This window comes from Anthonomus grandis, chromosome 9 (genome assembly GCF_022605725.1).
Source record: "Anthonomus grandis grandis chromosome 9, icAntGran1.3, whole genome shotgun sequence".
In the NCBI taxonomy this organism is placed as follows: domain Eukaryota; kingdom Metazoa; phylum Arthropoda; class Insecta; order Coleoptera; family Curculionidae; genus Anthonomus; species Anthonomus grandis.
The window spans coordinates 16050954-16077810 of NC_065554.1; the positions used below are offsets into that span (position 1 = coordinate 16050954).

A 26857-nucleotide genomic window follows, 5' to 3' on the forward strand; every position below is an offset into this window, starting at 1 on the left:
CCGACTTAAGTTTTGCAAAAAAATCATATTTAAACCTTTGTGGTAACAAAAAAACTCCGATGCTATTTATATGAGATAGGAAAAATTTATGCAAAAAAAATTGCTTAGTCTATTTACTTATAAAAAACTCTTTTTTTTTAAATATATTTAACGGACCCTACTATCATCTGAGAATTACATGCAACTATTTATGATATTTTTGAGATAAGATGTTAGGTTGCTTATTAAAAGAAACTATATAAATTTTTACATTTTTTAAGCCTTAGTAGATTTACGAATTTTTGACATTTTTAACACACGTGTTATACTTAAGACTTATTAAATAATTTAGCTAACATAATGTCCTCATTCATAAAATAATTTTAAAATCTGTTCTGATACTGCTAACAATCAAAGAAAAATAGAATATTTAAGAATTGTTCATTTTTGATTATCATTTTTTCTATTTGTAAACTGTCAATGCCAGAAATAGAAGAAAAAAATATAAATTAAACTTGTCAATTGACAATAAAGATTTAAAAGATAGTTTAGGTGGTAACTAATGATTTAGAGTACAGTTACACACAGTATATGACATTTGCAATATTTTCTTAAAAAATACAGTAGGTATTTGCTATTACTCCACTAGTTTTATCCTATTTTATCTCATTGTTTTTTACTGTCTTGAGATAATGATTTAAGTTCATTATTTTTTGTTAAAAATATAAATTGTGTATATAACTACAGTAGTGAAATTATCTGTTACGTCTTTTGTTTTAATAAATTAAACTAAAATGCGTCCAACAGAAATTAAATTTCAAATATTTAAGAAAGAAAAATAGTAAGTAGTACACAAAATCTGTAATCAAATCGAAAAGCTTAGAAATAAAAAACTGCAACAGTTTTAAAAATGCAGAAAATCTGAAATTTAACTCTGTTTTGCTTTTAGATTCATATGCGTTATCAGTGAAAGGGTTTTTTACCAGCTGGTGCAAAGGCGGATTAAATACTACAAATAACACTATGTATGCTGTAACAGTTATTAAAAACTAAAAGAGTTTCATAGTAACTTGAAGAAATATATTGATACCACAGTTGTTTACGTTTTTTTAAACGATAGAATAAAAAGACATTGAATTTATTATTAAAAATTTTCCAGGGAAATCTCTTAGAGTTCATCATAAATTAAAGTTAAAGGAATAATATGACGCAATTTAAAAGCGTAAGCATTTGAATTTATAAAAATGGGATATTACTTTTTCTATAGGATAAAAAAATATTCTTAATGCATAAACCATGCAAATATTATCATTCTACAATAAATAAATTAAGTCTTTATAGAAAAAGTTGCATAAAACATTTAAAAATAGCAAATACATTTTTAAATCAAGAATAAAATTTTCATTTCTTTCTGTAACCTATTAGTTTTATATCTTAAAAAGCATATCTTAAAGCCATTTTCCACTAGACCCCAGTTATTTCTCTTTTTACTTAATAAAGCCATAGCAATATTTTCCTATATAGGTCTTGCCTAAAGTCTCCAAAATTCCTAAAAGTTGATTGTTAATTTCTTTGAAAAAAAGCCTGTTTAGCAACAATGAAATTAGTTTTAGAAATACTAAAAGTACTATCCTTGGCATGCCGGAATTAGTATTGAGCTTTCGGGCTTTAAAGCACTTTGGATATACCCTCTGATATGACCTTTAACTGTGTTAACCATAAAATTCACTTTCTATCATTAAGCATCAAACCTTTGGCCCATAAGGACTTATGTAAAGAGTAGAAGTCAAACTACGAGTGTTTCTAGTGTAGCATTAGCGAAGAGTGATTAATCATCCCTGAGCTTAATCTTAGGGCGTATAATTTTCTAATTATTATTTCATCTGACTTAAAAGTCATACAAGCTGCTAACACCACAGTGTCCTTTAATACTGGCTTCAATGCTTCTAATGAATGTTTTCACGATAGGTATTCTTAATATAGGATCTGGGTCTGGTGAAATATACGAACACTATTACATTTCTTGGCGGTCACCCAACCAGTAAGCTTCTAGATCTAGACTATCCAGCAGTGTATTCCTTATTCGAAATCTAATTAGTTCGAGAGTATTCTACACGGTACTAAGGATTACTTGTTATCTGACCTATGCCACTCAAGAAGGGAGTTATAAAAGTGATGCTGAACGAGTATTTTGGTGTTAAGAGGAATTATTGGAGTTTTAGCTGGTCTAAGTTATAGAGAGAATGTAGGGCAGCCTTTCGATGCTATTCGTACCCTCATGTGAGCCTACTTAATGTGAAAAGAATTATGGAATTTTTTGGCACTCATCAGGATGCATCGAATAATATTTGACTTGGAATTATATCAATCCAAAGATATATTTGATGAAAATATATTGTATTGGATTACATCAAATAATAATTAAAATATTAATAACTTTAATTAGGAAATAATAGGTCTTGATCTATTATCAAAAATTTTTAGGTAGGCAAAGAAATTTTGAATGACAAAACAATTTTTTTCGAAGGATTTTAATTAAAAGCTATCAGCAACTTAATATAATAACTATTGACCAGCTTGAACTCTGTCGTAGTATGCAATTTTTAAATAAAATAAGATTTTAAAAGTAGTTTTATTATTGGTGTTTATATGAAGGTATTTTTAATGGCATTAATATTTGTATTCTTATCACTTCTAAAACTCCCTTGTATTTTCTATCCAAGTTCCCATTCTGGCTCGCACAAAGCCAAAATTAGGTTTAATCTTTATTAAACTGGACATTTATGAAAGTGGGTGATTTAATAAAGTAAAACAAAAACGCTTTTGAGGGATTAAAATTTTTAATTAAATTGTTCACTTTTTTAGAGGAGCTTTGCTTATGAGATTAACCAGTATACGGGAAGAGATACCTGAACGAAGCTAACAGCTTCTGGAAACGTTGGCCGAATAAAATACAGCGGTAGCACGGTTTTTCAGCAAATGGCTGGATTAAGTAATTTTGTGCAGAAGAGGTAAAGAAGAACAAAGTCGAGCGAAAAAAACCGGAGCAAAACGTATAAAATGCATTTATTTTTTATCCAAGCCGTGTTTTTTAAAAGGCTAGGCTGGATTTAGAGAAGTCTTTACCTAATTAGATACTTGTTGAGAGCAATGTTTAAAAGTGTTTCGCTCAGCATCCATTAGTCGCGCAGTTTACACTATACCTTTAACCGTTTTATGTGTTCAACCCCTTTGCTCTGAAAAACTGCTAAAAAGAATTACATTAATTGTTAATGTAAGCATACATTAATCGGTTTTTCCATAAATGGAAGTGACTTATCTGTTGGTCTATTCATTCAGTTTCATACAATACTATATAAAAGCCTCTTATATCTCAATCTTATCCTGACAGCTGTCACTTACTTTTATACTTATGCAGTTGATAATAATTAAAAAGTGATTAATAACCTTTTTTAAAATATGGCTATATACCCATAGAAAATGTTCTCTTCAAATTGCTTTTATTTCGTTGTATGTTTGTAAGGTAGAAAGAGCCTACAGAAACAAAATGGAAAAGCTTGACATTTTAATAAATCAAAAAGTTCCTCGGCACAAACATATACTTAAACGTTATAACGACCGCTATATGTTTACCTCGGTAGCCGCTGCTAGATGGTTATTAGATATCAAATTGCCTTGCAAATTGGCTTAAAAAACTGACAGATAACCATGCTTCAACATTATTAGCATAGACTAACAAACGCAATGAATGTGGTTATCGACACACAGGGCTGGCTTTAATATAAAACCTCAAAATACAAATCACAATGGGGCCATAAAGTTCATATGGGGTCGGGTACGTTAAATTTAACGGGAGTACATTATGCAGGATCCGACTGAATAGATTTTCATCATTCAGTATGCCTGGCGCTACGAGGCCGTGCAGCTAATCTCTTGAATTATTTATTTGTCGGGGTTCAGTGTTGAATTCACCCAATATAATATTGATAATTATTATACTCCACCGTAATGCCTGCGCCCCGCTGTCTCTATGGTTTATAATGTGGCATATTCGGGTTCTAAATTATTTGAATTAAACATTATCTGCCCTCGTGAGACTTATGAAGTGTTGGGGTGGATTTTAGCAAAAATAAATAATTATTGTGCGGGACCTTAATTCTCGTTTTTTGTCAACTTACAAAGTTGAATATACTAAAAGCGGCCTAGGTTAGTAGTATCAGGGCAAATTGTTAGAGATGCCCAAGTAACAATTTGCAGTCACCTAAGTTGAGATTACTCTTATTTTCACTAGTCGCAACGTTGTTTTCAGTGCAAAATTTAGTTGGTTTTGCCACGACGTTTATTTTCGACCAAACTTCGACGTACTGCACCTGTATCGCAACTGTTGTAAAACTCAGCTATTTTTACAACGTATTCTTTTACTATAGATGGCAGCAGTAGTAATTTACACTTAAAACAACGACGTGCAGACGTGTACAATTTTTCAAAACAAGAACCCCGTAAGAACCACGTTACCTCATCGTTAGCGAATGGGTATTACATTGCCTGATCGTCTGTGTTAAGCATTTTTCACTGTAAAGGGAGCTTTTTGACATATTAAGAGTTTTAGGAAGAAGATGAAAAACAAAGATAGAGAGAAAAGCAGTGAAAAGGTTTATATTAAATTTTACATATTTAAAGTTAAAAATACTGGGTTTACTTTTTGTAAATGGTTTCTATATCCTACTTTATAGCCTTTCTTTACACAAGAGACCAACCAGGAAAACAATGGTATTTTTTTAATTTTATTTTTTAGGATTTATATAGCAGCAGCAGCAATGAGAACTCAGAATGTAATGTTAACATTACATTCTGAGTTTATATTTTTCGTAGAGCTTATGATTTTTTCGTAAAAGTTAAAGTTTTTGTTTATTAAAGATTGTAAAAAAAACGTTCTGCATACGCGCATCAAACTGCAAACAGTAATTGAAATATTAAAATTTTAGGTTAGGTCCATTCGTTCTTCCTCTTGCTTCAGGCCAACCAGGGACAATGACAGCGGATTTCTTATGTAATCAATAAAAAAAATTACTTATTTTTTTTTTCGAAATCCGCTAGAAATTCAGGGCGCGCGTGTTATTTAGGGCTAAAATACCATCTTTTCACAGTAAAATATGTTCCGTTTATAAATTAAGTGCTTGTACATCTTTCAAAACGGGTATTTTACCCGCACTATATTAAACTACATACAAAACAAGTATTAATAAAGACTGTTCAAAAGATGAATTAAAAAGGTTGTATTTTTGGAGTAGCTGCCTACTGGAGTTATCTATTAGTTTATTGTTAAAAAAGTAATTAATTTTTCTGTCGTTATGTTAACGGGTAGTCACTGCGTAACGTTGAGACACTAAAAAAAATCTCTTTCAAATTGATGTAAAGCGCGTTATCTGTACGGTTAAGACAACGTAACAATGCAACGTTGCGTTGCAATTTGCAACGTTATCGCGTCGAGAAAATTGCTAATTGGGGAGGTGAGGTTCATAGACAAAACTATCTTTCACACAAGTGGCTTCTCGGTTGATAGGGGCTCTGTTAACTTTTTTTCTAAAATGTCAAGTTTTTTGTCTTTTAACATGCAAAAATAACTTGGGAAATAAATTAAGAACTTGGAACCTTCCATGGAAATTGTCTCACGTATAATAAGATATTTGAAATTATTGGCATATAATAAGATGGTTGGCAAATGCTGGTTTTTAAACCTGACATATAAGGCAAATGACATATAAGGCAAATACCTTAAATTTGAATTTAATGATATACCTTAATAATTTATAGAAAAAATCTTTATTTCTCTTTTCTACAATATAGAAAATTAATTATTACAGGAATCTATTAAAAGTATAATTTTAAACTTTGTAGAAAGAATTATTTATATAAAAGAGTTTTATAAGTCTGTTTAAACTTTTAGATGTAGTACATTAGCAAATTTTAAAGATTCTTTCAATTTAAAATATAACCCCACACTATAAAGATATCAATAATAATTTTTAAAAAATTATAATATTAATTAAAGTAGTAGCACTCTTGTTGCTGCTAGCTGTCAAATATAATAAGTGTAGGTTTTTTAAATTGCGATAATGGGCAAGATTTTTTTACTTAAAAAATTCAATTAATATGCAAAATCCTAAAAAAAAAGTTCTTGATAACTATATTAAAATCAACATAGTCAGTTCAGAAATATTCAGATTTCCAAAAATCTATAAGTTAATATCACTCTTAGCTTAGGTTTTTGGGTCACTTATTGGAAAACCTAATAGTTTATTCTTAATTCTTCTTTTTCTGTCCTATAGTAAGTCATAAAACTAGATTTAAATGCCACTCATTTCACGGTAGTGCTCTTTTTTCCAGTGATACAGCCAATATCCTTCAAAAAAAAGAAGAACTAACTCCATAGATAAATTCAATTAAATTAAACCGGTAGGCTCATGGTCACTTATGCACATGAAACACTTATTTAGAAGTTAAGTATCTAATAATCATGTTGCTTTAAAATAATTGCGACTATGGAGCCTTAAGATATTAAGAAACATAAATCCTTTAAAATCTCTTCTTTACCTAATAATCGCCAAACGTAACAGTTGCTTACCGTGGATTTCCTACCTTGCATAAACTTGACTATACGAATTGATCGATTGACTTAATTTGCTATAGTTTTTAAATTACTAGGCTACTATAGACCAAAGAAGAATAAAATTATCTTTTAAAACGTTGGATGTATATCGTATTTTAATGTTAGTAATAAGTAAGAAATTATATATTGGTTTTATGAGGTACTCTAAAATTTCTTATTTATGATAAGAAAATAAAAAGGAGTTTTTAATAATTTCGAGTTATTAAATAACTTAAATTACTAAAGAAAATTCTTTTGTTTTTGATACATCTTAAATAAGTGCCGAGATTTTTTTCTTTGAATGAAAATAAGACAAGAAAAGGGAAAATTTAATGATTTAAAGTCGTCGGTCATTTTAAACTTTTACTACAATGAATACAGAAAAAACACCTCTTTTATATTTTTAAAGTTAGTAAAATATTTTAATATTCCGAAATAAAATCTCCCTAATACAAATTGTGATTCTTAAACACAAACAATTTCAGTGAAGTTTAAATATTTTCATGCATAATTTAAATGGATCCCAACATACGTTTAAATATAGTTGGAAAATTAATAACAGCAAACTTTTTATAATTATATTTTCTTAATGTAATAATTTGATTATCAGCTTAAGCCTAAAATTTTATTTTAATCGAATAATTTGGATAATTATTAAAGTAACTTTTTATTACTTAGCAATATTTTACACCAGACAATATCTTAAAAGATAAAAAATATTTCTGCCATACTTTATGTACGTAGTCAAAAAAAAATAAAATATGAAAAACTAATGACTTTAAAAATGAAGACAAAGTAGAAATTAAAATTAAACTTTTCAAGTATACAGGGTGATCGATGTACCACTAGCAGTAAGTGCAAACCTAAAAAAATATAAATAAAATGAGACCTAATTCATAAAATTATGCAACATTCACTAAATGCTTTTTAATAACTAAAAAACATTTATCTAATCTAATGATTCTTCTTTTATTTTCTTTCTTAGGGAGTACTAAAATAATAAAACTGGGTTAAAGCTTTTTCCTTATCAACACTTTGATAAGGAAAATAATTGTACAAGCAACCCTTCTACCTAAAATTGCAGCAGAATCTTAAAACAAATACATGATAATTAATTAGCCCTTCTTAATAAACCTTATCCTTTGACACACACACTTCAGAAAACACTTTGAGTGGCTCTTAACTTGGTCGGCCGACGCCAGTGTTTGTTCTAGACCGAAACGACGGTCATCTTCGCACAGGGGTTCGCTAAATGCTGGAAAGGGTAAACAGAATATCGGTAAACAAAACTCCCTGAGCAAACAAGGGATGGAAGGGACGACAGACTGAGATTTTTAAAACTGTAGATGTAGCTAAGTCTTGACTTCATATTAATATAACGGTTGGGAATTTGTGTTTTAGTTCCATATTCGCATGTTTATCTTGAAATAGGGTACTAGTAGATTTTTTGTTTGCACAGAATTTAAGACAAAGTTCAGCCAATAACAAATATTCAATTTTAATACAGGTCCTTTTATAATCTCTTATAATATCAAAAATATCTGTTGATGTTAATCATTAACTTAAGAAGGTATCACAAATAACTATTCGTTTTGTTAATTAATATATGTATTTTAAAGAAATAATAATCTTATTTATTTTGTTGTAACTATTTTCATGTAAGTTGTAAATATTTCTTTAAATTATTAAGCTCCTATACTAATTTTGAATTTAATAAAAAATTTTATGTGCCCATATTTACTCATAGCTGATTTTAGATATTTTAGATTTTAGATACATTTTAAATAGAAAAATTTTAAGTAAAATCTTTTGATGATTTAAAATAAAATTATCGTACGTTTAAACATAATATAGTATGTAGTTTTTAATTTACATACTAGATTTATTTTAAGATGAAAATTGGTTGAATTTAAAAATGCAGACGTAGTAAATACAAGTATTTAATAGTAAATAAACGAATGTAATAGTTAAATTTAATTTATTTATAAAAACTAGGATGCAATGTATGTAAAATCAAAAATTAAAAAAAATAAAATAAAATAGTGTAAACAAATTAAGCCTTAAAGTAAAAATATTTTGTTTAAAATATATTTTACCTTATAACAGCTTTCATTCGAAAAAACATTTACAAATGCATTAAATAGACAGCTTTAGTGTAAAATTATTTTTACTTAGATCTAATTTGCCTTGTTTCCATAATATATTCGTTTTACTCAAATATTAGTATTGCTCTTTTTTTGGGGGATTCAAACTTAACATAATGCAAACTAAGCGTTTATTTGCGGTTTTCCATGAACAAATCGGAATTGTCGGATAGTTCGCAGTTAAATGTAGGCATACATTTATTTACAGTGGGTTTGCAAATAAATTTTGATCACTTTTCGTCACAATTTGTCCTTTAATCTAGTAATATAACAAACTTTGAAAAGTGATGCCTCAATCATGAACAACAAATCATGAAATTGTGAATAATGTATGAATCTATTGGTATCAGTTAATGGATAGTAGTTTATCCGAGCTGTAATTAACAGTTAATTGTATTAAAAGAGTCCAATATAACACAAATATATTAATTATCTTTTTTTTTCAATTTCAGCATTAAAATAATTAATTAATTTGAAAAAGTACTACCTTGTTTTTATTGGTTGCAATTTATATAAAAAAATTTATAATATAACTATATTTACTAAATTAAATGCATAGTTTAATTAGTGCATGATGTAAATGGTTATCGGTGTTTTAATATAACTAATAGTTAGAGATCCAAATTAATTTTGGAAAAAATTTTAATATTTTTCATGCATAATCTAAATGGACACCACCAGCTTTTTAACTGTCGTTATTTACAGCATTTATTTATTTATTAACAATAAAATATAATATTTTTTAAGGTAATTACTAACAAATCACTAATGCTTAATATTATATTTTGTATAAAATCTCGCAAAGAGAGAGACTTTATTCAGCTGCTTTTTACTAATTTGAATTTTTTTATATTTTTTTCCAATTTATAGTGACAAATCAGAAAACCTTAAAGAAAAAAAGGTAGTAAGCTCGAATATGTAATTCTCTAGCTAAAACAGATTTTCCTAAATACATTATAAACAATTCTGATGAGTTGTATAAATAAATAACATAAAAGATAAAAACTATTAATTTCAAAAAAAATTGTTAATCACTTAAAATATCAAAAACCATTGTTCCTTTTCTATGTGCGAACATATGTAAAAGACGTTTGATTAGGAATTCAAAAATAATGGAAAAATTATATTTTTCATATATTTAATATACTTAGGCCAATCGCAAAATTGCAATTTCAAAATATGTGAAGGTATCAATTATTGAGATTTAATATAAAATATATGAGGTATAAAATAAGAGAAATGGGAAAATCATTATAAAAGTACTATAAGGTGCTAATTTCTTTTCTTATATACTTGTGCTGCCATTTTTGTTACTGGGCGGTATTTTCCCAATACATAAATAAAAAAAATAACACAAAATATACAAATCTTAAGGCAAAAATGAAGTATTTGAATTAAAAGTGTGATTATAAAATGAGATTCAAATCACAAGCATGTGACTTTATTAAAATATAAATTATATTTTTTATCTTATATATTAAAGTCAAATATGAGTGTCTTAACATTTTTATATTCATGTTTTGCCTTCCCTCAATATACCCATTCAACAGGATAAATTTAATTCCCTCAACCAATTTATTGTACTGCAAAATACATATAACCAACGTGTAGCAAATTTTCGTATTGTTTGACTTTCAAATATATATATATTTTATACGGAACGCCTCTCCTGTAATTTAAATTCAATGCCGTAATTATGTAAATTTTCAGAATATGCGGCGAAAATTTACGGGTTCGCAACTTAAACAAACATTTAGAAACACTGCATAAGATATATTACCCACCTGAATCGGTCAAAAACCACCTAGTCGCTAATAAAACTTTATTTGACTGGGTGATTTATCGAAATAAAACGTAGATTCTGGATATCCCGGAATCCATTATTCGGCGAACGTTGGATTCGTATGCCTGCGTGAAAATTAAATTGGGTTTTAATTTGCATAGGAATATTTGTTAACATATAGTAGATCAAACCCAGGGATGCCAAAAATCGGTCAGATGTAATAAACCGGTATATAAAAACCTTAAAAAGACAATTAGAACATAGTTATTTTAATCGTTATGTAGTAAAAATGTACATACATTGTTTAGTTTAAAATTATTTCTCCAAATAGATCCTAATATCTAATTAATAATTTTCTAGTGGGGGTAAGGCAACCAGAAAGTCAGTGTAGTTATTCAATTAACTGATGACAAATTTTTCGAATATACAAGTAAGAGCCGAATTTGTATGGTTAACCCTGAATAGTGCCTGAGTTTTTGGAGGAAAAACAAAGAGAAATATTAGTACAAAAAGTAAAAGTTAGGTGACAAATAAAGAGGTTTCTCGCAAATTTTATAACATCCTATTCTAAGGTATTTTAGTCAAAACTTCTACGTACGTAAGATTACTTATTGAGAATATGTCCTGTATCAAAGCAATTTAAGGAAGTTAATTATTAGAAAGCACAAAATAAAATTCGGCCAATCATTACCAACTATAAAATCTTTAAAGATAACTAACTTTGTTTTCTTTTGGGAAAATCTGTAGAAAAGACTATTTACCTGACATTAACCGAGATCATTATTAACCTGGTAAAACTACTACGGACTATGCTTTCAAAGCTTTTATTACACCTGAACAACATTTAAACAATTAGAGGTTTATATTAGTTAAATATTTGGATTTAGTCTTATTGATTTCAAAATAAGGTTGTAGTAATAATGTCTTACTTGCATACTCCCAAATATTAAGTAACTCTCAAAACAACAATTTAAAAAATAAAACTTGCGCCTCTCTCTTAAAGGTTCTATTTTTTTTCAAGTTTTTAATCAAAGATCAAAATTTCTGAAAGTCTCATAATACACTTTTCATGCATTTAGTTATTACCAAAATAAAAACTAGGGCCCCAACTTAGGATTAATGAGATAGGAATTAATTTTTTAATTAATTTTGATTACTATTAACCTGTGCATTAAAGAGGGTAAATCTGAAGATTTACTGTTTGCTAACGATTTTAAGTCCTAACAATTTTAAGTTATTCATGAAGATTGAGTCTGTATGGCACTGTTCATGTCTGCAGAAAAACTTTGATGATGTTATAGACTGATGTAGTACAAACACAATATTCTTCAATAACAAAAAATATTCTACGATATCTATGACCGTTAAAAAGAAATATAACCCATAAATAGAAAGGGATTTGGGTATTATGGTCGATTTTAATCTGGATTTTAATGTAGGGTATTGTCTGAAGCTGTTTGACAGTCTGGTATTGCCAAAGGTAAAACACCCTAGTATAACTTAGTTACCTTAATAGATTCTCTTGAAATTCTATTAATACTCCAGTTCTTTGAAAATATTGGAAATACCAGAACAAAAGATGTTTTATTTAGGCTTTTCTTTTTAGTGTTTCCTTTATTAGTGTCTATAACTGACTCTCGGGCTGTGTATGCTTACAAGTAAATAAAATTCCTTAAATTGATCTTAGTGGAGTATATCGCCTTAGCTGCCCTGTCGATACTGACCATACATCTACTTACGTTGGGAAAACCATACATAAACGCGAAACCAAAATAAAAAACATCTTAATTAACCTAATAAATCCCCTTTTATTTTGTATACAGGGTGTTTCAGAACTATGGGATTAAATTTATAGGGGTTGTTCAGTGGAACAGTAGAATCCATTTGTGTATAGGAACCCATGTCCGGAAATGTGTCTTTACGCCACTACGGCCCTAAAATGCGTTTAAATTAAGAAAAAATATTAATTACCTAAATATGTTCTGATGCATTTATTTTTACCTTTTGTATATGATACCATCACAACAATTGTTCAAAATGTCTTCCTCCAACCTCAATACACCAATTTAAATGCCGCACATGATTTTGACGGACTACACCGACATACAAAAATTTGATTCTCGTTTTCAATGATTTCAAATGCTGCTGTTATTCGTCTAATTAAGTCTAGCTCTGATTCTACTGGAGTTTCGTAGACTAAAGACTTTACATGTCCCCACAAGAAAAAAATCGAGCAACATAAATCGGGTGACCTAGGAGGCCAAGAAACTGCTCCACCTCTGGCAATTCAACCGCTGAGCCAATACTCACGTACTTGTACAGCAAAGTGAGCTGGCGCTCCATCATGCTGAAACCACATTTGCTGTTTAACGTTTAGTAGAATATTTTCAAGGATTTCTGGGAGAACTTCCTCCAAGAAACGTAGATAAATACGTCCTGTTAACCGTTCCGATAGAAGGTATGGCCCAATTAAATAATCATCAACAATGCCTGCCTATACGTTGACAGACCAAGGATTCTGATGTTTTCTTGGAAAAATTGCATAAGGATTTTCTTCGTCCCAAACATGGCTATTCCTACTATTAAAAATACCTTCTCTTGTGAAAGAGGCTTCATCGGTCCACAAATTGTTCTGTGCCATCGACAAAATTGAACTCTAGGATGATAATCGGCCGCAGTCATACCTTGAACTTTCTGGAAGTGGTAAGGATGGAGTTGTTGCTCGTGTAGTACCCGCCAGACAGAAGCGTTACTCGTATTTATATTCTAAGCGACGTCACGTGTGCTATTTGCTGAATCATCGGCAACTCGCTGAAGCACCTCTTCTTCAAATTCGACCGTTCTTACGGTTCGAGCAACACCAGTATAATGCATCTTGGTCTTAAACATGCCTGTCTCAGCGAGCCGCCGATGAACCGCAATTAACTTTTTGTATCCAGGATGCTGTCGTTCGGGATAACGTTCATGATACAACCGCGATGCTGCTCGTGCATTGCAGTTTGTTGCTCCGTATGCCAAATGCATATCCGCCAATTCTTGATTGGTAAAGTTTTCCATTAGCAATAAATGTTTAAAAATTGTAAGCTATAAAATTTTTAAACATGAGATTGAGAATTGACATTGATAAGCGTTGATTTTAAACAATTATTGTTATAGTATCATATACAAAAGGTAAAAAGAAATTTTAACGCGTCTTAGGGCCGTAGTGGCGTAGTGACGCATTTCCGGACATGGGTTCCTATATTCAAATAGATTCTTCTGTTCCACTGAAGAACCTCCAGAAGTTTGATCCCATAGTTCTAAAACAAACCGTATAGAGCTTAGTATTTATAGTTTTTCTATTGGTAGATGACAGCCAACTCATGTTTAAATTGAAAAACAGCAACCATAAGAAACAATTTTATGTAGGGGAGGATGTACATCAAATAAAATTTTGATTGCTTGAATTAAATTACTTGTAACACTAATATATAGAAAAAATTATAATTAGCGCCTTTATTTTAGCCTTTTATTAATCTTTTTTTGCCTCTATTATTAATCTTACGACTGATACCATACATAACACTAAACATATCAGAAAAATTTCGATGTCAAATTAACATTTGACAAATATTCACTTAACTTAACTTAAGTTGGATATAAGTAAATAAAACTTAAGGTTTGTCTTATAAAACTTAAATACTCCTAGGAATAATACGGATTAATTTTCTTATCTTAAAATAGGAGTTTTCATATTTGTAATTGTTTTGTTCCTAACATTTCCTATTAGTAAAGTGTCTTAAGGGTAATATTTTTTATAATTTTATATTCTGTTGTTTCGTAACTATACATATATATGTACGGTTGTTTTTTTATATTGCGATAAAATTAAGGAATGTTTTATCAAAAAAAGTTTTTTTCTTCTAATTTTACCACCCTACTGTACTTTAAAAACTGTAAGGTTAAGAGCTAGACAAAAAGGTCTTAAACAAAAAATTTTGGATCTTAATATTTATAGTATATTTCCCCAACAAACATATCATAGACTAAAATTAATATCCCACACAGAATGTCATAGTAACATTAAAAAACTGGGAAGTTTCTATTGTTGCTCTAAGCATATGTTTCTGGTCTGTTTGTTAGGAATGGTGCATGAGATTTTATATTATTGCCTTTTTTAATTTTACTGATATAATGTTAAAAAAGTTTCAATTTATTTAAGAAAAAAAATTAAAAAAATGTTAATTATCATTATAAAAATGAATTAAACTGACCGGATTAGTCAAGACTTTCTTTCGGCTGACTCAACATTTACCACCATTTGTACTTACTCTTACAAATAAATACAAACACTGCTATGTCGTTGTGTTTTAATATTAAGTAGGCATAGTATACTAATAAAAAGTATAAAAATACGAATATTTGAATGTATAGAATAGTTTAGTTATACCTTTTGGTTGGTGCATACGTCTTCGAAAAAAGAAAGTATTTTAATAGTAGTTTTTTTTAAATTTTAGTAAAGGCATCCTTTTGACAAGTAAGCTACTTTTTATTTTTTTTAACTTGTATATATTTATGTTGTTTTATCGATATAATGTCCATATATCTTTGTTCTTATCATTTTTAATTTTAATTTTAATGATTTTAACGTGTATACATTTTTATAGTCATAGCATTCATTCTCCTTTTTACCTCGAATACAGTGTTTTATTTTAAATTTATCGCTATTAAAGAACATTCAAATAATTTAGTATAGTATTTTAAAAAAAAATTAAAAAATACTAACTTTTTTCCTCATTGGTATTTCCTATGTGACTAATTATTAATATTTCTTATAAATACGCGAATAAACTTTCTTCTTTTTTTTTAATAAGTGAGCATATAAAATAGTATTTTCGACCTTGATATTTATTTGTATACTGACGTAATGCCCAACAAAGTAAGTAACTGATTTCTGTATTACTAATAAAAATAAAACAAAATATTTTGACTAGATCTCAGCTCAAAATATCAGAAGTAGTTTACGCAACAGTCTCATACCTCTAAGACGATGAAAAAACTGACTTCATTGTAAAAAATTTAAAATATATGCAGCTAGACTCAATAAAAACCTAATAATCTATTCGCGTAAAATAACCCTAAACTTTCCATGAAATTTTTAACACCCAAAAGACAGCCAGGAGCAAGCCAAATTTCACTTGTTATAAAACAAAAACAATAGCGTGCATTCCTGGAAAGAATTTCGTGAAGTCACGTACGTCCGTTATTCTCGTACTGTTCTTGGATACCTTCGTGATTTTTATCATTCTTTTGTCTGTGCTTTTTAACGACTGCCAACGTGCAAAGTTTCTGTATTTTGTATCGCGGTTTCGCTTTATTTTATACGCGTCAAAATTATTATTTACTTTGATAAATTATGAGGGATGATTATAGGCGCGAAAATATCGATAACACTGTTGCTAAAAAAGCAAACGGATAAGGGACGGGCATTTAATGGACGTTGGAATTCTGTCCATATCACGGTTCATTAGTAATGAGAAGATATCATATTTAGCCCGTTTTATAGGTGATTCCTACTTTTAACCTATTTTTTTATGGCTTTTTCGGTCTTTGCCGTCGCCTCCGCAACATTTCTAAACATACCTAAATTAACTCTTATCTTCAGGTGAAGAAGCATTAAGGGAAAAATCTCTAAATGTAAAATCATAAAACTCTTCGTGCGAAAAGGGTTTTCTGCGCCCAGTTTTCTAAAGATAAGCATAAAGTTAAATGGTCCATGGAATGTATTTTATATATATTTTCTTATCGCTTCTAGCGGTCGATGGTAAATATTGAATTTTTATTGTAAAACCACTTAAGGTAACGGTGGCCCGTTTAAAATTTGTCGCTGTATAAAATTTTATTTGATGGTTCTTTGGGGGTTGAAAAGAAAGTTTGTCTGGAGAAATGTAATAATCAGTTTATATCCATCTGTTTTCAAAATATATTTTCTATTTTATAGGCGCATCTTTTAGTGAGTTCTACAGATATCATTAAAAAATTAACATAGCTTTACAATGTCATATATATATATTTAATAGATTTTTTATTTTTAGGCAAATCGAGAAATAGGCTAGACTATTTGAAGCAAACCGATAAGGGTAAGTGAATTTCAGTTACTTGTATGTATAAATTAAAACCAATTTGAAAGTGACCTAATTTTTTTGAGTAACAGATACTTAAAGTGTTAAATTACCACTCACGTTTTTTTTTTTGGAAACAAAAAAATGATACAAGAGTAAAATAAAGAATAAAATAAAGAATAAATAGAAGAAAAAACCTAATTTTATTTGAAAAGTAATTTCTTGACAATTGCCATTTAATGCCACCCATTTTTGTCTTTATTATCATTATTAATTTACCTGATATTTTATCTTCGAGTACCCACCATCAAATTGTTTTTTAATAAATACTTAAATTACTAAAATTATTAAGAATTATAATTACTTGCATTACTAAAAAAAATATATAAAATTAAGAGTTATATACTATACAAGTAGCAATACAAATGAAAGAAAGAAATCCATTAAAAAAATTATCATAAAACCACCACTTTCTACTAAAACTGAGTTCTTTTAGGATCTTTTAAGGGAAAATTCACATTTGAACTATTGATTACAAGTATCTATCTAATAGATTGCTAATGCCGTATCAAGTAATATTAAAAATAATTTAGATTATAAGTTGGTGACGAAGGCCTGCTTAAGATGGAGCATTAATATAGATCTGATTTAAGAGAGTACCGCAATCGATTTTGTTCCATGAATTAATGTGAAAGATAGAGAAAAAGTCGCGTGGCCACAGATTCTCATGCTTCAGTTAAAAGCATACTTAGGATCAAAAGTTTTTTTTAGGTGAAGATATAATATATAGACATTACCACCCCTTTGAACTTTTTCAGAATCTGATCCACCAGATAATGTAGAACTTGCTTCTAAAACCAAATTTGTCTTGAGTAAATTTTCTGCTTAGCCTCAAATAATACTTCATTTCAAAATAGTTTATAGTAGTTTTTTCAAAGCTTTAATATTGGTGATCATTGTTCTTAAAGTGAAATAAAAATCTTATACTCTTACTCCTTTTCATTTTGCGGTAATCTACGATTTCACTGCAAATCTATATATATATAACAGAGTTTGTCTTGACTGACTGACTCATCACCGCAGAGCCTAAACTACAATAGCTAGAAACGTAAAATTTTGCCAACGGGTTCTTTTTATAATATAGGCACCGGATAAAAACGGATTTTTCGAAATTCCACCGATAAGGGGTAAAAAATGGGAAAATTGTTACCCGTGACCTCGAGAACTAAGGGTGTGCATTTTTTTAATTTGGGTCATAGGGTTTTACGTGTAATATTTTCAACCCCATGTCAGAACCTGTTCTATTTAATCGATAGGATTGAAACTTGGAACAAGTGAAGTTTAAGTTAACAGACTTTAAAAAATCCCATTATTTTGCAAAAAAAATTGCAAGAAACCTATTTAAAATACGTTTTTCTGATGAAAAAGTTTGCTTTTTCTGCACCTCGTAACCTTCATTACCTTTACACTTCAGAGCAGGTAGACAAATATCTGACAGTGACACAAAATAATTTCCTCAAAATCTCAAAAATATATTTTCAAAAATCAACAATAAACAAATAAAACCTTTTAAATAAATTGTTCAAAGTGAATTCCAAATTGAGCAAAACAAAAGCCCAGACAGTTGTAGAAATGTCTTTTAACATTTAGGAGCTGCCGGGGAGTAATGGTACGCGAAGCCTCGATAATTTTGTTACGAAGTTCTTCGATATTGTTGGTTCTGCCTCTAACAATATCAAACACTTTCGATGATAGATAGCCCCAATAAAAGTTATCTAAAGGCGAAAGATCGGGGCTTCGCGCCGGCCATTTAGATGGTCCAACACGTCCAATCCAGCGTCCTGGGAACGTGGCATTCAAAAACTCGGTAACAGTTCCATCGTTCCATCCACTGTTCACAAAACTGCATTCTAAGAAAATAATCATTAGGCAAGAGTTCTTGAACATTTCTAACTTTAAAAGATTTGTATTTTTCTTTTCTGCCTTATAGCAACTATTCCTACTTTTTCCGGTAACTTCAGCAAACTGAGTAAGACTATTTGTTGGATTTTCTTCAACGGCCAAGCATACCTCCATTTTAAATTTTTCGTCTACTACAGTTTCGGTTCTTTTTCGTTTTAAGTGAGAACTGGCGATGCATCCAATCGTAATAAATTTTTCATGAAACCGTTGTACAGTTGATCTAGACGGGACGGGACGGTTAGGATAAGACACGGCAAAATTATCTACCACTTCTTGCGCCGACATTTCTCTAATGTAGTTTGAAACCATGTCAATACGTTCCTCCGTAGTGTAAATCGACATTTTAAAGAGTTTTTAAACAATTTCAATGGAGCAATTTATTATTTGCTAATTAATAATAAATAATTTATTATGCACAAAAATTATTTTGTGCCATTGTCAGATATTTGTCTACCTGCTTTGAAGTGTAAAGGTAATGAAGGTTACGAGATGCAGAAAAAGCAAACTTTTTCATCAGAAAAACGTATTTTAAATAGGTTTCTCGTAATTTTTTTTGCAAAATAATGGGATTTTTTTTAAGTCTGTTAACTTAAACTTCACTTGTTCCAAGTTTCAATCCTATCGATTAAATAGAACAGGTTCTAACACGTGGTTGAAAATATTATACGTAAAACCCTATGACCCGAGATAAAAAAATGCACTGTATAAATTTTCATATATAAAACATTTTAAAAACAAGTGGTTTCAATTAAAGATAAAATTACGTTTGTATATTTTTTTCTTAATATGTTAGCAAATGTTATATTTTCTTTCTATAGTGATTTCTATATCAAGTAAATAATCATAGACAAGATTCCAGAGTTGATGAGCAGAAAGAATTCCTGTTCAGTGATAAGCCTTTGGTTGACTTAGCGTTTAGATTCCTATTAGAATATCGGAATATTAAAAAAGGAAAAATGGATAGTAATATTTATTTCAATATTTGTGTTTAAGTTTTAAACATTCGTTCTCTTTATAATCTCAATATATTTCTTCAATTTATATATAAGGCGTTGGACAAATAGTTCGTCTTCTAATTATAATGGAAAGCTTGTTCAAAGTCTTGCCCATTATTAATTTCTTGAGAAAAACTATGTTCAAGAAGTTCGTTCTTACTTAACTAGTTCAAATTTTATGTTTCAAAGTTTACGCGACTGAATTTATTAGCACATCAGAAATAGTTTTTTTAAAACAGTATCAACAAAGTTGACTAAATTCTCTGTCTCATGTTAATATTAATACAACAAAGTCACTATAATAAATAATCGTGTATATATATTAGAAATAACATCTAAACAAAAACTTAAAATTTAAATTATATAAAATAGAAACAACTAAAAGAGATATATGATAAGTCCTTACAAAAAAGTTCATACAAGGCAAATATTTTAAATAAATTACATTTTAATAGATGTTTCCAAAACGAAAGCGAGATCATGTAACATACCAGATAACACTAAGGTTAAGTAACGAATCACATATATAAAAAACCATTTAATATAAAAAGTACGAAAGTGCCAAAAGAAACACAGCTAAAATCATAATTTATAATTATTCCAAGAAAATAATTAAGAGAAGCTTATTTTACTCAATTTACTGCCTATAATATCACTGCTCTTAAATGCGCTTACGTGCATTGTATCGTATAAAATTTTTACTTGTATCAATAATAATTATTTAAAAATAGCACAAAAGTTGAATACATTTTACATTTCGTTTTGCTGCTGCCCATTTTATTTACTTTTATATTTTAGAGAAGCCTGAAAAAAGTTATTAAAATATTTATTTAAATAACTTTTATTTATATGTAACCTTTTATTTTTATTTTCGTATGTTAAAATAATAAAAAAATTTATAAAGCTAAAAATTATTTTGAGAGTATTTCGTAAGCAACATAACTTTTGACACTTTATCTTTTTAAGTATTTTTCAAGTAAAAAAAAACATTTTTTTGCTTTAAGTTTTAAGTTTTTTTGTAACATTTTTTATTTTATTTATTTTTTCCAGTTTTCTCAATTCTTTCTTTTTCGATAATTGGAAATATCATACAAGACAATTGACTACAGGATTTGTTAAATTTTCCTAAAGAAGTTAAATTAACAATTTAATTTCTTAGATCGACTTACCAACCATCGCTATTCATTAGAGATCGACGTATTGTTTTTTAATGTATCTTTTTATTTATTAAAATAATTTTCAAATATTTGTTAGTTTATGCAAAAACCTATTTAGAGTAAAAATTGCATTGAGCATGTAATCCTATTACCAAAAAATCAACTTTTTTATGACATATTGGCTCTATTTGTAAATTGTGTCACAGTTGACAAACTAAAATATCGCATAGGTATAACATGAGTAATTAGGTTAAATTACAATTTTGTGGGCCCAAATATACCTTGAACAATATTTTGTCATAAATTCATTGACCATCCCAAACAGGTCAATTAATTAAACGAGTTTCGATGCGCTATTTCAACGTAATAAATTTCATTTTCGAAACCAAGTTACTGCGTCAATACTATGTTTTAGGTGTTACTGTGGTTAATAAATAAAATTTAATTACGCGCTACATATTTTTTTACAATTAATTTTTTTCTGCTACAACTAAAATTTTTATTTGATATTTTTAGGTATAGTTAATATATGTAAAATAATATTGCCTTTTTGGAACAATTGAAAAACAAACAAAAAATTTAAAGTTACTTAGCTTTAACATTTTTTAATTACCTAATAATTTAAGTCATTGCACCCTTTTGTATATTTTGTCAATAATCTGTACCCATTAATTAATATTAGTATATTCATAAATAACAGAGCTTAATGATGTTAGATCGGATAATAGCGGGGGCCAAGCAATATTAATATTAAGTCTGTTGACAAAAATTGGGCAGCTAATAAAAAAATAAAATCTTTCGGTCTGTTGAACCTAGTGCTATACATTTTGATTCCCAACACGTTTTTACTAAGCTTGGGTCGCTCTGATCATGCTTCCTGCTACACCAATCTGCATGAGTTCTCCAGTTTATTAGTCTTATTATTCATCTATCGACTGTGATTGTTTAATTATACGTACTACTTTAATGCAGCTATTCTCTGTCTAATATTTTTGTTCTTTTTCAATTTTTATGTTTCTCCCATGTTCCTGGAGAAAAATCTTCCATTGTGCATGTTTTAGATTATCCACTGTATTTTTGTTAAGCATTAGTTCATACTGTATGTTATAACCAGCTACCCAATAACTTCTTCCATATAAGCCATGTAAAAAAGTTGGTTTCAAGTAATTGTCTATAAGATTTTCATCGAAACCGATTTGATGCTGTAAACGCCAACTTACTTCTTTGTAATATTCTGGATGAATACGATAAATCGAACGGCCATATGAAACAAATTAATAAAGTAAATAATTATTTTCACCACTTTTCATTTCTCCACACGTGATTCCTTGGTATTTGTTATAATTCATCTAGTACCATTCACTTAGCAATCTAGCGCTTGCCATTTGAATTATATTAAAAATATTATAATTTAGGTCTAATTACAGTAGAAATAAATACTGTAGGCCCTCTTCTAGTATTTAAAGATATTTAACCTTAAGAAAAGTTCCTTGGAACACAACTTATACATTATTAAATAATTAGATATGATCCAAATAAACTAACACTTGTAACTTTTAATATGTATCGCATTATATATATATAGATATATTTTTATGAAAAACGATATCTTTAAAACTAAACGATCAGTCAGCAATGTATTTCCTATTGAAAGACGAATTAGACACGGTGTTAAGATGCCTCCGAAATTATTAATAATTACTCTGGAATATGACATCAAAACTCTAGACAGGGAAAATATGGTTATTAACATGAATTGAAAAGAGTAAACAATTTACGATTTGCAAATGCTACTGTTTTAATAACAGGCAATTTAAACGATTTTGTAGCAATGGCGAAAGAATTAAAGTAAGCAACCAAGAAGTTTACCTCATAATTCACGATAAAATATAAGTGTCCTATCAGTTGCCAATAAATTATTTAGTGGTTTTGAAAGAAAATTTTTGAGATCAAAATTGGCCAGCAATGAAAAAAATAACCGATACCATTATTTAAAATTGTCTTGTTATACTATTTAAGCTCAGAGTTTTATTTTTCTTGTAGTATTCAATCCGTATTCAACATAGTGAATTTTTAAAATTTACTTCTGCTTCTTCTTCTTCTTCTTCTTCTTTTTTAAGTACCTATTTGTTCCAAATACTGGTTATGATGATGTTGTTCACCAATACTTTAAATCGTTTGGTAAAAGTTTTTAAACCATGATATTCTCTTTCTTCTGCTAAAAACTTTCCTTTAAGAAACGGACTTTTAACCGTATAATTTGCAGTCGTTCCTGATATTACGTATGTCCGAGGTACTCAAGTTTTCTTCTCTTGATTCCATATCCTTCTTTAGTCTCTCCACCATTGTTGGTCACTCTGTCTACCCATGATATTCTCAGTACCCTCCTGTAAAGCCACATTTCGAGTCTTTTTTGTATTACCTTAGTTAATGTTCATAACTCCACCCCATAGAAACGAATCGAGCAAATATAGCATCGATGTTGAGGTTGTATCTTTTAAACAGTTTAGCCGTTTGATTGAGGGCGGCTCTTGCTTTCTCTATTTTACACCTGACCTTCTGTAAATCGTCTTAATTATCAATGATCATGTTTCGCAGATAGGTGAATTCTTTTACTCGGTCTATTGGTATATTATTGAACATTAAGCCGTATCTTTCACCACTTTTTCTACTGATTACCAAGATTATGGTTTTACTAACCACAGTATAATCTGCGTACCAGATGTTGTTCATTCGTTATCCATTTAGCAAAGTTCCTGTCGGTGTTTTCAAGGGCTTCTTTAAAGATTTCCTATGAGCAGAGATTAAATATAAGTGGTTACAGAATAATGCCTTGCGTTAAAATAACAAAAAATGTTGTAGTTGAAATTTGACCGTTTGGCATCCAGCCCTGCTTAATTAAAAAATAAAATTTGGCATATTTTTTTTTTAAATCAATCATGCCTTGATACGAGCATGTTTTAAATTTTATGAGTAGGTAAAGTAGTATTTTTAGGCAAGATATAAGAAAAGTTTATAAGAAAAACTTGTTTAGAATGCAAAATTATGCCCGAATACCGAATTTCACAACCATAGGTCTACTTTGATATTTACGTTTTGTGTACCAATTAATTTTTTTATTCATATTTAATTATTAGAGAAAAACTAATTTACTGATCTAAAACTACTTAAATCACTTATCTAAGAGTTATGAATCCTTAAAAATATGTTTGTAATATAAAGTACATAGTTCGTCTAATTTAAGTAGAAAATATTTTATTTTATTTACTTATTTTAAATTTATTCAATGTAGCTACCTCCATTATCGATACATTCTTCAATATCTTTCCTAAACATTATAAGAATTTCTAATGTCTTTAATAAAAATTGAATTACAAGCATAATAGCGTAATTCCCTGCCATTTGGTAATGGCTCAGGTTAAATCAGGTGACCTTGGCGGCCACTCAATTCGGCCGCGTCTTCCAATCCATTGATTTGGAAAAGTTCTATTTAACCATTCTGCTACTCGAATAGTGGAGTGCGCTGGACAGCCATCGTGTTGAAAGTAGAGAAAAAAGATTTACTCTTTGATCATCTAATAAAGGTTCTAAGTATTTTTCAAAAAATCTTTCCAAAATTTGAAGATACGTTTCTTGATTAAGAGATCCTTCAATAAAGTATGGTTCAATAATATCTAAATAGTAAGATATAAAGGCGCGCCATTTGTTGACTTTCTGAAATTATTGCCTCTTGCCATGAATTACAAAGTTTGGCGTTTCATTAGACCAAAACCGTCAATTTTGAGATGAAATTTGCACCATTTGTCGTGAAAGAAGATTCGTCTAAGAATATTATTTTTTTATGAAAATCCCTGTTCTCTAAAATTTTATCACCTAATCAAGTAGAAAATAATAAACGGCGCGCTTCATTCCCCTCTTCTAAAGTATGTAAGTACCTTGGTTTGAATGCTTTAATATTGTTGGCATAATAAATTCTTTGCAATTCAGATTTGCTTATGTTCAGCACTGCCGACCTAACTCTCAATGATATCCAAGGGTTCCCAGCAATTGACTTCAAAGCAAGGATTGTAGTAGCATCGTTGTCAACGTATCTCTTTTTCTGCTTTTTTTTTATCTTAACACTACCCATGGCCTTAAAAAGTTTAATTAGTCGTCTCTCAGAAGATATTGTTACTTCGATATTTTTCACGAAAAAGATTCAAAACGTACTTTAACGACATATTTCCACTACCATACGATTGCACAATGAAAATTTTCTGCTCCAAATTTAACATTTTTCTCTAAATTCTAATAATAATATTAATAACTTTTATAAGCTTTACAATAAGATAATGACATAAGTACGTTTTTTGTGTATAACTTTGACAGTGACAATGTTTTATAGTAGCTGCCGCATTATGATCGAAAATGTTTACATTTTAAAAAGTTCGACAAAAACTCTTTTTTTGATATCTTGCCTAGAAATGCTACTTTAGCTACTTATAAAATTTAGAAAATGCTCCTATCAAGACATGCTTGATTTTAAAAAATAAAAATATGCTAAATTTTATTTTATAACCAAGCAGGGCTGGATGCCAAACGGTCACATTTCAACTACAAAATTTCTTGCAAATTTTACGTATCGATTCGCTCATCCTGGGGCTCACTATATATTGAACAAAAAAATTATCTGTAGGAAAGAAGTTCAAAATGCTATTTTCTACAAACTCTCCTCAACCAAAATAATTAACAACACTAAAAGCTTTCGCTATCCAACGATTCGGTGATCGATAGTTTTTATCGTGGTTGCCTTAGTTGCATATAGGATAATTGAGAATACCAAAACACTAACGGTAATGTTATTTTTATATCTTAAGGGTGTAATATAAATATTATGTCCATCTTGTTATATCTTATCAAGCTGTATCATAGCTTATTTGGTGAATTAAATGCGTCATCTTATCTGGCAGTTACCTCTACTGGTATTTTGCATTAAGGCTACCAGATACGAATAAGCAAAATTGCTAACCACTTGACAATTAGCAATATTCTAATAGTACTAATACCCATAAGTCTCTACAGAGGGTTGAGCAGTTTTATCTGAGAAAGGTATCAAAATTGTACTATCAAGAATTTTTTCTGATTTCAAGGTTCGTATGATCTTCCTACTCATATCATAACATTTTCACTTTAGAAGCTATGGTTTAAATTTTTAATAAAAATATTATTAATATTATTATTATAATATAATATTTATATTATTTATAATACACATTAATGTGTTAATCATTACGAATCCTTCCGAAATATTACCTTATAGAAAAATATCATCCTACTTTATAACATCTAATCGGTAAATAATTTATCTTAATTCAGTGAAGATGTTATATATAATTTACTTTCTTTCTCTGTAAAAATTATGTAACCTTTAATTTGCTGATTTTCTCCTCTGATGCTTAAAATTCCATAATTATATGTTATTGTTTTTATTCTTTGTAATATGATTTAGTTAGGTGTTGTAATTTCTAATGTAAACATAGCCCAAGGAGTGTCTCGGTAGTCTAAACGTCTAAAATAATATGGCCTTTTATTTTCTCATAACATATACATTATTAGTGTATGAGAAACACAAGATGGTTAAGACACTCAGCAGTAGATTCCAAAGTTTGTCCTATTTTATAATTTTGATTTAATCGATAAAGATTATGTGGGGATATTCTTTTGATTTTTAAATTATCTACTTCAGATTTAAAAATATTTCATTATTTTTTAGCTTATTAGAGTGACTTGCTAGTCATACGTTTCAAGAAGCTTATCATTGCTAGAATGAATATTTTATAAAAATAGAACCTTATTATGAAGAAAATTTAAAAAAATTGACTGTTGTGAGAGGTTTAGTATTTCATGTTACTCCTGAAATAGCTCTAGCAGAGATTTTCTAGACTTATGTGGAAACATGTGACTTTTAAATATTTATTCTGGTTCAAATAAAACGTTTAATGAAATTTTAAAATCACTGGTTAATTACCTATTTTAGTGTGGTAAAAAATGCTTGGGTCTTCTTTTAGTTTGATCAATAATAATTTATTTTAGTAGTATATTAAGAAA

General features: G+C 29.1%; 1 protein-coding gene across 2 annotated transcripts in view; it reads left to right on the forward strand.

Annotated features, from left to right (window-relative positions):
* LOC126740224 (heterogeneous nuclear ribonucleoprotein C-like 2) overlaps window positions 1-26857 on the forward strand; it is a 446026-nt gene that overhangs the window by 115810 nt on the left and 303359 nt on the right. For both annotated transcript variants that reach the window (XM_050446161.1, XM_050446160.1), the window contains exon 2: window positions 16630-16674. The gene's annotated coding sequence lies outside the window, so the exon portion shown is untranslated. The remainder of the gene's footprint in view (window positions 1-16629; window positions 16675-26857) is intronic.